We start from the raw sequence: 13,405 nt of genomic DNA, 5'->3' as shown, positions 1-13,405 counted from the left end.
AAACAAATGATCGTAGAGAGGAAAAAAGGCAAACCAAGAAACAGACACTTTCTCTGTAGAGAAAAGAACTGATGGTTACCGGAGGGGAGGGGACAGAGGAATGGGTTAAAAAAATAAGTGTTGGGGATTAAGGAGTGCACTTGTGAGGAGCACTGAGTGTCGTAAGTAAGTGTTGAATCCTTAAATTGTACACCTGAAACTTTAAAAAAAATTCCATTGCAAATAATGGAGAAGGAACACCAAAATCCCCAATCCACATCCAATGGTGAAGTACTGTATGAGGAAAGAAGCTCACCTTTCCTGTGGACTGCGGATGTAAATGATTTCTTTCATTTGTTTAATGAGCATGTTTTGAGGGTCTGCTAAGTGCTGAGTAAAAAATACTACAGTGAATGAGGATGTTTCCCCTGCCTTCAAGGAACTTTGTTTCATGGATGGAATAAGTGATTAACCTGTTACTAAAAGTGCTAAAATACATGGATTAATGGACTAGAATGGAGAATCCAGAAATAAATCTCCTATTTATGGACAATTGATTTGACATTTGTGTCAAGACCATTCAATGGGGAAAAAAGAATTGTCTTTCAACAAATGGTGTTAGGACATTTGGATATTCACCTTCAAAAGAATGAATTTGGACCCTACCATTTATAAAAATTAGCTCAAAATGATTGAAAAACTTTAATAACTAGAACTATACACCTTTTAAAAGGAAATATAAGAGTAAATCATGACATTTTATGGGGCATTGGTTTCTTAAGATAACAAATGTAAAAGCACAACAAAAGAGAAAAATAGGTAAATTGGACATCATCAAAATTAAGCCCAGTAGAAGTGTCTCTGTACATTAAAAGACACTATCAAAGTCAAAGCACAGCCCACAGGAGTGGGAGAAAATATTTGGAAATCATTTATCTGATAAGGGTCTGGAGTCCAGAATATATAACTCTTATGCAACAGTAAATGGACATCCTCATTTAAAAATTGGTATGGTGTTGGGTGGCTCAGTCAGTTGAGCATCTGCCTTTGGCTCAGGTCCTAATCCCAGAGTCCTGGGATTGAGCCCTAAATCAGGCTCCTTGCCTTGCAGGGAGTCTGCTTCTCCCTCTGCTTCTCTCTCTGGTTTGTAATCTCTCTCACTCTCTCTCAAATAAATAAATAGAATCTTTAAAAAAATAAAAATGGATATGATGTCTTTTAAGTTCTTTTGCCCGTTTTTAAATTGGGTGGTTCATTTTTTTAGGTTTTAGAAGCTTTTTATACAATTTAGGTAAGTTATGTATCACATGTCTTTCACAAATACTTTTTTGCAGTCTAGCTTTTCATTTTCTTTATATTGTGTTTTGCAGGACAGAATTCTTTTAAAGACTTTATTTGATAGAGATCACAAGTAGGAAGAGAGGCAGGCGGGGGTGGGGGGTGAAGCAGGCCCCCCGTTGAGCAGAGAGCCTGATGCAGGGCTCGATCCCAGGACCCTGAGACCATGCATGACCTGAGCCGAAGGCAGAGGTTTAACCCTCTGAACCACCTGTGTGCCCCAGAACAGAATTTTTAATGAAGTCCAGCTTATCATTGATTTCTATAAAAGTTGTTTCCATATTCAAGGTTATCTAGATTTCTTCTTCTAGGAGCTTTATAGTTTTGTGTTGTACATTTGAGTTTATAACCCAGCTTGAGTTAAATGTGAAAAATATAAGTTCTGTGACAGATTCATTATTTTTGCATGTGGATGTTTAGTTGTTCCAACACCATTTTGAAAAGACCATCTTTTATCTACCGTGTTACCTTTGCTTTTTTGTCAAAAATCAATTAACCATATTTAGGTGGGTCTGTTCTGTTCCACTGACCTGTTGTCTGTTTCAGTAATATGCTGTCTTGATTATTGTTGTTTATAGAAAGTCTCAAAGTAGTCCTTTAACAGTGTTCTTCAATGTTGAGTTGGTTGTACTAGATCTTTCAGCTTCCCATGTGTATACTTTAAAACTGGCTTGTTAATATTCACAAAATAACTTGCTGGGATTTTGATTGGAATTGTATCAAATCTGTTTATCAACTTGCGAAGAACTGACAACTTGACAATATTGAGTCTTCCTGTCTAAGAATATGGGATATCTCTCCATTAATTTAATTCTTTGTTTTTCGTTAGTTTTATAGTTTTATTCATATAGATCTAATACATATTTCGTTAGACTTATAACTAAGTATTTCATGTTTAGGGGTTGCTAATGGAAACAATTTTTATCAAGTATTTAAAGAATGTATTTTGTTAGAGGAGTTTTAGATTCACAGCAAAGTTTAAAGGAAGCTACAGAGATCTATATGTCTCCTGCCCCCACACATGCATAGATTTCTCCATTATGAACATCCCCTACCAGAATAGTATACTTGTTACAATTAAGACACTGCATTCACCCAAAGTCCATATTTACCCAAGGTTTCACTCCTGGTGTTGTATGTTCTGTAGGTTTGGATAAATGCTTGATGACATGTATCCATCATTATAGAAAGATATAGTATTTTAAAAATATAGAAATATAGAAATTTAAAATAAAAAACGATATAATATCTTAAAAATTCTCTGTGCTCTGCTGGTAATGTTTTTATTTTGAATTTCACTTGTTTGTTGCTGGTATATAGGAAAGTATTGACTTTTTAATATTAATCTTTAATTAATAAACTAATATGTATGTTCTATAATTGCTTATTCCAGGAGCTTTTTAATCTTTGACTTTTCTACATAGATGATCATGTCATCTGCGAGCAGAGACAGTTTTATTTCTTCCTTCCCAATCTGTGTACATTTTATTTCCTTTTCATATATTACCGTATCAGCAAGGACTCCTGGTACAATTTTGAAAAGCAGTGGAAAGAGGAGACATCTTGCTTTGTAAGAAACATTTGAATTTCTCACCAATAAGTATGATGTTAACTGAAAGTTTTTGGTAGATACTCTTTTTAAAAATTGTTTAAAATTTTAATTCAGTATAGTTAACAGTGTTATTTTAGTTTCAGGTGTACAGTGTAGTGATTCAACACTGCTGTATGTTAGTGCTCATCAAGGTAAGTGTACTTATAATCCTCTTCACCTATTTGACCCATCCCCCACCAACCACCCCTCTGGTAACCATCCGTTTGTTCTCTGTCATTAAGAGTCTATTTCTAGATTTCTCTCTTTTTACCCCCAGTTTACTCATTTGTTTTTCTGTATATCTTGATATGATCAAGTGATTTTTCTTCATTAACCTGTTGTGTGATAGATGACATTAATTTATTTTCAAATGTTGAACCAGCCTTGCAAACCTGAGATGAATCCCACTTGGTTCTGATGCATAATTCTTTCTAGACAATATTAGATTTTATTTGCTATTATTTTATTTGCTAGTATTTTTACATCTATGTCTGTGAGAGATACTGCTTTGTAGTTTTCCTGTAATGTCTGTAGCTGGTTTTGGTATTAGGCTAATGCTGGCTGCAAAGACTGAATTAAGAAGCATTCCCTCTGACTCTGTTTTCTGGAAATTGTAGAGAATCGGTACAGTTTCTTAAGCATTTGTTAAAATTCTCTAGTAAATTGCCTGGTGCTTTCTCTTTTGGAAGGTTATTATGTTTCAATTTCTTTTAATAGATACAGACTAATTCAGATTCTCTATTTTCTTCTCATGTGAGTTTTGCCGATTGTATCTTTCAAGGAATTAGTTCATTTCATCTAAGTTATCAAATTTGTGTAGGGTTATTCATAAATTCATTTATTATTATTTTAATGTTTATTATCCATTAAGTGGGATCTGCAGCAATGTCTCCTCTTTCATTTATGATAGAAGTAATTTGTATCTTCTTTTTATTTTGATCTGACTAGAGCCTTATAAATTTTATTGGTGTTTTCAAAGAACTAGCTTGTGGTTTGCTGATTTTCTTTACTGTTCCTAGTTTTATTGATTTCTGCTCTACTTTTGTTTTCTTCTGTTTACTTTGGATTTAATGCTTCTTTTTCTAGTTACCTAAAGTGGAAGTTTAGATTATTGACTTTAGCTCTTTCTTTCTTTTTCCAATATATACATTGAATGCTATAAATTTTCCTCTAAAAGAAAGAAAGAGAATAGAGTTGAGAAACAAGAATAGAAATTACAATGTAAAATGATACAATTCAGTGCAGTATGTTAATAACTATAATAAATGCAAATGGACTAGCCAGTCAAAAGTTTACAGATTGGATTTTTAAAAACCCAGTTATATACTGTTTATAAATATACTGGCAGCAAATTTGACAGGAAAAAAATGAAAAATAAAAGGATAAAAAATATATATGTACCAGCCGAAAACTTGCTTAAAATCTGTCCTATTAACATGAAACAAAAGAATGTTTAGGTTAAAAATCATTTCATTAGACTTTTTTTTAATATTTCTTTGTTCAATGATATTTTTTCTTATATGCAACTAATATAATAGTTTTAACAACTGCAAAGTAGAGGGCAGTAGAGCATAAGGAGAAATAGACATCACACTGAAATATTTAAATACAAGACTTATTGATAAGCATACTAGAAATTAGTAAATATAGTCTATTTAGAAATATAATTAACAAACTCAAATTAGTAGTCTGTTGACTGCATTCATTTTAAAAACATACAGACTTTTTTTCAAAAAATGGTAAAGGACAAAACTGCAAAATAAGTTTCAAATTTCAAGTAACCAAGTCCTTTTCTTTCTCCACTATTCAATTAACAATATAGTTCTAGGGTAGGAGGCAAGATGGTGGAAGATTAGGGAACCTCGTTTCATCAGGTACTTTGAATTTAGCTAGATAACTATCAAATCACTCTGAACACCTATGAACTCAACCTAAGATATGGGAAAAGAATTGCTGGAATTCTACAAATAGAAAAGCAACCACTTTTTGCAAGATAGGAGGTGTGGAGAATTGAATCAGAGGAGATATATTGGAAGATAAAAAGTAAGGGGAGGGAGCCTTCTTAAACCTACTACCAGAAAGTGATATAGCCCTAGAACACACAATCAGAACTTTTAGAAGTGTATTCTAGTGAGAGATGTCCCTGCCTGGAAAGTGCTCAGGTGGTAAAGTAGGGCAGAATCCTAGGTGGGACAGTGTGATCTCAGGATCTACCTGAGTCAGAGAAAGAACAGAGGTGCCTAAACCACCAGAGATCTCAAGCATCAGAGTAGGGAAACTGGCTATGGTCAGTGGGCCAGAGAAAGGGCTGTCAGCCCAGTTTGCCACAAAACCACAAACAGCAGCACAATGGGCAACTGTTCTCCATGAGGGGGCCCTGCATCTGAAATCCAGGAGGGGTGGTGACTTCTCTCAGTCCAGGGGCCCTGCAAGTGGCAGACCACAGTGACGCTCATCCCTCTCCTCGGAGGATAGGTGTGGGTGTGCACCACAGGAGTTTGCAGAGTTTGGTGCACACAAAAGTGAAGACTGCTTTTCCCTGATGTTTACTGAAGAGAGGGGGGCCATGATCTTTCAGCTCCAGGACTGGAGAACAGATCATGGCCATTTTTATTTCCATCTTCTAAAGCAATGCAGAAAGGCTTTAGGGAACGAACGAAAACCACATAGAGGAAACCAAAGCAGCTTACACTGAGTGTAGCCCCCTGGCAAGGTGTGGTTTAAGTATGTCCAGGCAATAACACTTGAGAATCAGTACAGCAGGCCCCTCCCCCAGAAGATCACCTGGAACATCAGGCAAATACCAAGTTTACAGAGCACATAAAACTGCAAAACTCCAGTGCTAGGGGAAAAGAGTATATAGAATTTGAGGGTTTTTTCCTCATGATTCTTTTATCTTTCAGTTTAAAATCTTCCTTTTTTTCCCTTTTCAATTGGTTTCTTAATTTATCAACTCTTTGTTTTTAAAATTTTAACTTCCATTTTTACATTTACATTTTATAGATACATCCTTCATTTTTTGCTTCCTTTAACTGTTCAATTCTATTGTATATATATGTTTTTGCTTTCGTTACCATTTGGGGATTTACTTTCTTCTAACAAACAGACCAAAAGGCACCCAGGACCAAGAGGATCACCCTGTTTTGTCCACCTGGGAGATTATATTCTCTCTCCCCCCTTTTTTTCTTTTTTGGTTTCTGACCTCTTTGGATTTGTCTAGTATGTATTTTGCTTGGGTTGTGGATTTTTTTATTTTATTCTCTCATTCATCCATTCTTCTCTGGGCAAAATGACTAGAAAGAGGAATTCACAACAAAGAAAGAACCAGAGGTAATACTCTCTGCCATTGATCTAACTGATATGGATATAAGTAAAATTTCAGAGCTGGAGTTCAGGTAATGCTTATGAAGTTAATAGCTGGGCTTGATAAAAGCATAAAAGACACTACAGAATATCTTAGTGCAGAAATAAAATCTAATCAGACTGAAATTTAAAATGCTTTAACTGAGATATAGTAAAAAAAGAAAAAAAATGGATGCTCTAACAGCTAAGATAAATGAGGAAGAAGACCGAGTCAGTGACATAGAAGACAAGATAATGGAAAGGAAAGAAGATAAGGAAAAGAGAGAAAAACAACTAATGGACCTTGAGGGGAAGTTTCAAGAAACCAGTGATACCATAAAGTGAAACAATATTAGAATTATTGGGGTCCCAGAGGAAGAAGAAAGAGAAAGAGACAGAAGATATATTTAATAAGCAGGGTCGGGCCTGGTTAGTACTTAGATGAGAGAAGATATATTTAAGCAAATCATAACTAAGAATTTCCCTAACCTGGGGAAGGAAGCAAGCATTCAAGTCAAAGGGTAGAGAAAACACCCCTCAAAATCAATAAATATAGATCAACATGCCAATATATAATAGTGATGCTTACAAATTTCAGATAGAGACAAAGAGAGAATCCTTATAAAGAGAAAATCCTGAAAGCAGGCAAGAGCTCCTTAACCTACAGTGGTAGAAACATTAGACTGGCAGCATACCTATCCACAAAGACCTGGTTGGCCAGAAAGGACTGGCATAATATATTCAGGATACTAACTGAGAAAAACATGCAACCAAGAATACTTAATCCAGCAAGGCTGTCATTCAGAATGGAAAGAGAGATAAAGGGCTTCCAGGACAAACAGAAACTAAAAGAATTTGTGATCACTAAACCAGCCCTCCAAAAAGTATTTAAAGGACCCTTTAAGTGAAGAGAGGGTCTCAAAGTAACATTGACCAGAAAGAAGCAGAGTCAATCTACAAAAATGGGGACTTTACAGGGAATACAATGGCACTAAATTCATATCTGTCAATAGTTACTCTGAATGTAAATGGGCTAAATGTTCCAATCAAAAGACGCAGGATATCAGATTGGATTTAAAAAAATAAAAAAATAAAAAACCAAGACCCATTCATATGTTGTCAAAAGAGACTCATTTTGAACCTCAAGACACCTCCAGATTGATAGTGAGGGGGTGGAGAGCAATTTATCAGGCTAATGGACATTAAAAAAAGCTAGGGTAGCAATCCTCATAGCAAACAAATTAGATTTTAAACCAAAGACTGTCAGGCATGAAGAAAGGCACTATATTATAAAGGGTATATCCAACAAGAAGATCTAACAATTACAAATATTTATGTTAACATGGGAGCAGCCAATTATATAAACCAATTAATAACAAAATGAAAGAAACACATTGATAAAAATATAATAGCAGGGGACTTCCAACACCCCACTCACAACAATGGACAGATCATCTAAGCAGAAGATCAACAAGGAAACAAGGGCTTTGAATGACACACTGGACCAGATGGGACTTCACAGATATATACAGAGCATTCCATCCTAAAGCAACAGAATACACATTATTCTTGAATGCACATGGAATGTTCTCCAGAATAGATCACATACTGGGTCTCAAATCAGGTCTCAATCAGTACCAGAAGACTGGAATTCTTCCCTATAATTTTCAGACCATAATACTTTAAAACTTGAACTCAGTCACAGGTGAAAATTTGGAAGGAACACGAATACATGGAGATTAAAGAGCATCCTACTGAAGAATGAATGGGTCAACAAGGAAATTAATAATTTTAAAAAATCATGGAAACAAATGAAAATGAAAACATAACTGTTCAAAACCTTGGGGATACAGCAAAGTTGGTCCTAAGAGGGAAGTACTTACCAATACAAGCCTTTCTCAAAAAATTAGTAAAGTCTCAAATATACAACCTACCCTTACACCTAAAGGAGCTGGAAAAAGAACACCAAATAAAGCCCACATTTAGAAGGAGAAAAGAAATAATAAAAATTAGAGAAGAAATCAATGAAATAGAATTCAAAAGAACTGTAGCACAAATCAACAAAACTAGGAACTGGTTTTTGAAAGAATTAATGAGATCAACAAACCCCTAGCCAGACTTATCAAAAAGAAAAGGGAAAGGACCCAAATAAATGAAATCATAAATGAAAGAGGTGGGATCACAAAGGACACCAAAGAAGTACAAACAGTTATAAAGGATATTATGAGCAACAATAGACCAACAAATTAGGCAATCTTGAAGAAATGGATACATTCCCAAAAACATAAACTACCAAAACTGAAGCAGGAAGAAATAGAAAACTTAACAGAGCCATAACCATTAAAGAAATTCAATCGGTAATCAAAAGTCTCCCCAAAACCAAGGCCAGCAGGACCAGATGGCCTCCCAGGAGAATTCTATCAAAAATTTAAAGAATAGAGATAGCTATTCTTAAACTGTTCCAAAAAATAGGGAAGGAAAACTTCCAAACTCATTCTTTGAGACCAGCATTACCTTGATCCCAAAACCAGACAAAGACCCCACCAAAAAGGAGAATTAGAGACCAAGATCCCTGATGAACCTGGATGCAAAACTTCTCACCAAGATACTAGCTAACTGGATCCAACAGTACATTAAAAGGATTAGTCACCATGACTAAGTGGGATGTATTCCTGGCCTGGAGGGGTGGTTCAACAATCAAAAATCAATCAATGTGATATGCCACATAAATGAAAGACAGGATAAAAACCATACGATCCTCTCAATAGATGCAGAAAAAGCATTTGACAAAATACATCCTTTCTTTATTAAATACCTCTATAATGTAAGGATAGAGGGAACATACCTCAATATCATAAAAGCCATATGTGAAAAACCCATAGCTAACATTATCCTCAATGGGAGAAAAACCAAGAGCTCTTCCCTCAGGGTTAGGAACATGACAGGCATGTCCACTCTCACCACTGCTGTTCATAGTACTGTGTGTATAGTATAGTGCTGAAGTCCTAGCTTCAGTAATCAAACAATGAAAAGAAAAGGCATCCAATTTGGCAAAGAAGAAGTCAAACTTTCACTCTTCACAGATGACATGATACTGTGTATAGAAAACGCAAAAGATTCCACCCAAATATTTCTAGAATGGACACAGGAATTCAGCAAAGTCACAGGCTATAAAATCAATGCACAGAAGTCAGTTGCATTTATTTACATGAACAATGAAGCAGCAGATATAGAAATCAAGGAATCAATCCCATGTAACTTTGTACCAAGAGCCACAAGATACCTAGGAATAAACCTAACAAAAGAGGTTTAAAAAAGTCTATAAAACTATAAAAGATTTGTGAAAGAAATTGAAGACACAAAGAAACAAAAAAAACATTCCATGCTCATGAATTGGAAGAACAAACTTCTTAAAATGTCTATGCTATGCAAAGCAATCTACACATTCAACGCAATCCCTATCAAAATGCCATCAACAGGGGTGCCTGCCTGGGTGGCTCAGTGGGTTAAGCCTCTGCCTTCGGCTCAGGTGATGATCTCAGGGTCCTGATCTCTCTCTCTCTCTCTTAAATAAACAAATAAAATATTTAAAAAAAAAATACTATAACAATTTTCAGGGTATTATGCTGAGCAAAATAAGTCAGTCCAAGAAAGACAAATATCATATGATTTACTCATCTGTGGAATTTAAGAAACAAAACACGATCATAGGGGAAGAGAGGGAAAAATAAGAAGAAATCAGAGAGGAAGACAAAACCAGAAGAGACTCTTAACCACAGGAAACAAACTGGTGGTTGCTAGAGTGGGGGGTAGTGGGTGGGAGAATGGGGTAACTCGGTGATCGCCATTCAGGAGGGCATGTGATGTAATGAGCGCTGGATGTTATATGCAACAGATGCATCACTAAACTCGATCTCTGAAACTAATAATGCACTACACGTTAGTTAATTGGGTTTAAATGAAAACATTAAATTTTTTTTAATTAAAAAAGAATAAAATGTCAGGGCCACATGGTTTAACTGGGAGTTTTAAATTTCAAGAAATAGATCTGTCAATATTTTAAAAAGTAGTCTGTATTCAATCTGGGTTTATTCAGGAGAGCAAAAGTGATTTAACATTAGAAAATCTATAAATGTCAATTATTACATTAATAGATTAAAGGGAGAAAACCAAGTTATTATTAGAATGAATGAAAAAAAATTTGACTAAATTCAATACCTATTCATGATAAAAATTCCAAGCAAATTAGAAATAGGACTGGGACTTCTTAGCCTGATGAAAAGCATCTACACAAATTCTACAGCAAATATTGTTAATGGAAAAACTTTAAAAGCATCTCCTTTAAAACCAGGAATAAGACAAAATGTCCTCTGTTTTGCTTCTATCCAACATTGTACTGGAGTTTCTATCACATACAATATAAGAAGGAAAATAAAAGATTTAGAAAGGAATAAATTGTCATTATTCACAGATACAGTTGTCTACAGAAAATCTCAAAAGACCTACAGATAGTAGGCAGAAATAGTAAGTTTGGCTGGCTATAAGATCAATATAAAAAGTCAAATACATTTCTATACATCAGCAACAAATAGTTTGGAAAAATATTTCTAAGAAGAAAAGACAGTATAAATAACAAAAAAAAAAAATAATAAAACTCTGAGGTACCTAAGGAATAAATCTGACTAAAACAAGATGTATAAAGCCCATATGTAGAAAATTTTACAGCTTAAGTGGAAAACAAATTCTTATACAGAGAATTCTTTAATATTGAATCTTTCTATAGATGGGTTTTCTCTGTATAGATCAGTTTTCTAGCTATAAAAAAATAAAGATTTCAGTTCTCCTTGAACTCATCTATAGATGAAATGCAATCTCAGTTAAAATCCCAACGTTCTTTTTGTGGGACTTAGTAGGTCAGTTCTGGGAAGAATAGAGGAAGGAGCTAGGGACACTCCCGTAGAAGAATGATGTGCTCAGGAAGATGGGACTTGCTCTGCCAGAGCTTGCGATAAGGATAGACAAATTAACAAATGGAACGGAATTCAAAAACCCACACATTTTGGGAACCGATGTATGACAGGAGGGACATTTCAGACCCATGGGACTACTTAGAAAATTGTCCACTTAGCTGATTGTTTTTTAGAAAAAAATTGATAAATGCACAAAGGGAAAACAACTGAAATTAGACCCGTTCCCTACTTTATTCAAAAATGTAATTCCACTTGGTCTAAGGATTTAAATATGAAGAGAAATTTCAAGTTTTGGAAGACAAATCACATCTGACTTTGAGGTCTTGAGGATTTTTTGAACAGAAAGAGTTCACTGCAAAAAAAAATACTGATACAAGTGACTACCTGAAGAAACTGTGTTCATTAAAACAAGAACAAACTACAGAGATTGTGAAAAGACAATCCACAGGCTGGAAGTTATAAGCCTGGAGTCAGGACAGTGGTTGCCGCTGGGGAATGAAAGTGAGAAAGCAGAGAAATCCAGGTGTCCAGTATGACATTTCAAGGGACAGGACAAAGCAAATTTTAATAGAGGCTCTTTGGTGACTCGGGCAATAGTGAGATAGAGGTTCTTTGTCTCAAGTTACAATATTTTAATCTTTAAGACAGTTTCTGCTAGTTGGTATGGAAAGCACTAACGTTAATGAGTCCCGTGACACTTCTACCTTACTTATTTTTTTAAAGATTTTATTTTTTTGACCGAGAGAGACACAGCAAGAGACAGAACACAGGCAGAGGGAGTAGAAGAGGGAGAAGCAGGCTTGCTGCCAGGCCGGGAGCCCCATGCAGGGCTCAGTGCCAGGATCCTGGGATCATGACCTGAGCCAAAGGCAGCTGCTTAACGACTGAGCCACCCAGGCGCCCCTGAAACTTCTTCTGTAGGAGATAAAGGCACGGGGCGCCTGGGTGGCTGGGGTGGTTAAGTGTGTGCATCCGGCTCATTGTCATCCCAGGGTCTCTGCTTGGCTGGGAGTCTGCTTCCCCCCCCCCCCTCTCTCTCCGCTTGCCACGCCCCTTGCTTGTGCACACTCTCTCTCTCAAATAAATAAAATCATTAAAAAAAAAAAAAAGGAAAAGAACATAGGAAGTGCTCTGCATCAGTTGAACTAGGTGTCTGCGTCAGCTGCTGAGCTGAGCTTTGTGTCTTTCCTTGGCTTTAAGAAGTGAAGCAAACCGCAAACTTTCGATCAGCCCCAGCTGGGTGCCACCCTGGGAATTTCTTCACCCACCGCATCTCAGTTTGAGGAACCTAGAAAGTCCGTTTCTCCATTTGAGATGATAGGCAAGGATGGCAATTTGAATAGATTTGGCTTCCCAGGAGCTCAGAGGCAAATCTGCCAGCAGAGTCCAAAGACCATCTACCATTTTTACTAGAATTTGCTAAAAATAACGAACATCTTCTGTCTCGCACTGGCACACAATGGTGTTCGGCACAATTATTTTACTGCCGGGACAGGTCACAAAGGGGGGTGATGGGCACTTACATCAGGCCCTTGGCTTGTACCGCATGCACTCCATGCTCTTGGGCAATTCTTCAAATACTCGGGCACCTGCTTTTAACCAGAAGAAAACTCATTGGGGGCCAAAGTGCTGCTGAACCTGACCTAAACATTGAAATAGGCATAGTCATTCCAGTTCCATTTGGGTATATGTAAATAAAATACAAGCATACTCCTGTTAAATTTCTACCAGCTCTTTTTAGCCAACAGAACAGAATTTAATCTCTGGACAATTTCATCAGGACACCTAACATTTTTCATCTTGTAGTAAAGCAGTGCACGTATATTTTTTTCTCCCCAACTTGAGGACAAAAAGGCATTCTTTTTCAAATCGCTTTAGTTATCTGGAATAGGTACTTCCTGTCCAATACAAAAGATAGAAAGGGTATGAAGTCATCTGTGTGCGTGACCTGCCTCGCCCACTGCTCCCCTGGACTCCTTGTTTTTTTCCAGAAGCAGCCAGTATTGCCAGTTTCTTGGGTATACTTCCTCCATCTTTTACACCCATTGAAGCATACCAGATATGTATACATTCATATATTCTTCAATCTCTCTCTCAGAAAAAAATAATAGAAATGGTAGCATACTGTCTGCACCTTCTTTCTTTGTTCTTGATGGATCTTGGAACTCACTCCACATCATTCTCT

General features: G+C 36.2%; 1 long non-coding RNA gene across 4 annotated transcripts in view; it reads right to left on the bottom strand.

Annotated features, from left to right (window-relative positions):
• LOC309849843 overlaps positions 1 to 13,405 on the bottom strand; it is a 44,695-nt gene that overhangs the window by 26,349 nt on the left and 4,941 nt on the right. For all 4 annotated transcript variants that reach the window (XR_014303935.1, XR_014303936.1, XR_014303937.1 and 1 more), the window contains exon 3: positions 12,744 to 12,863. This is a non-coding gene — a long non-coding RNA (uncharacterized lncRNA). The remainder of the gene's footprint in view (positions 1 to 12,743; positions 12,864 to 13,405) is intronic.

Source organism: Mustela nivalis (genome assembly GCF_964662115.1).
Source record: "Mustela nivalis genome assembly, chromosome: 16".
Classification (NCBI taxonomy): domain Eukaryota; kingdom Metazoa; phylum Chordata; class Mammalia; order Carnivora; family Mustelidae; genus Mustela; species Mustela nivalis.
The sequence above is the reverse complement of the archived record's forward strand: the minus strand, read 5'-3'. Positions and strand labels throughout refer to the sequence as shown.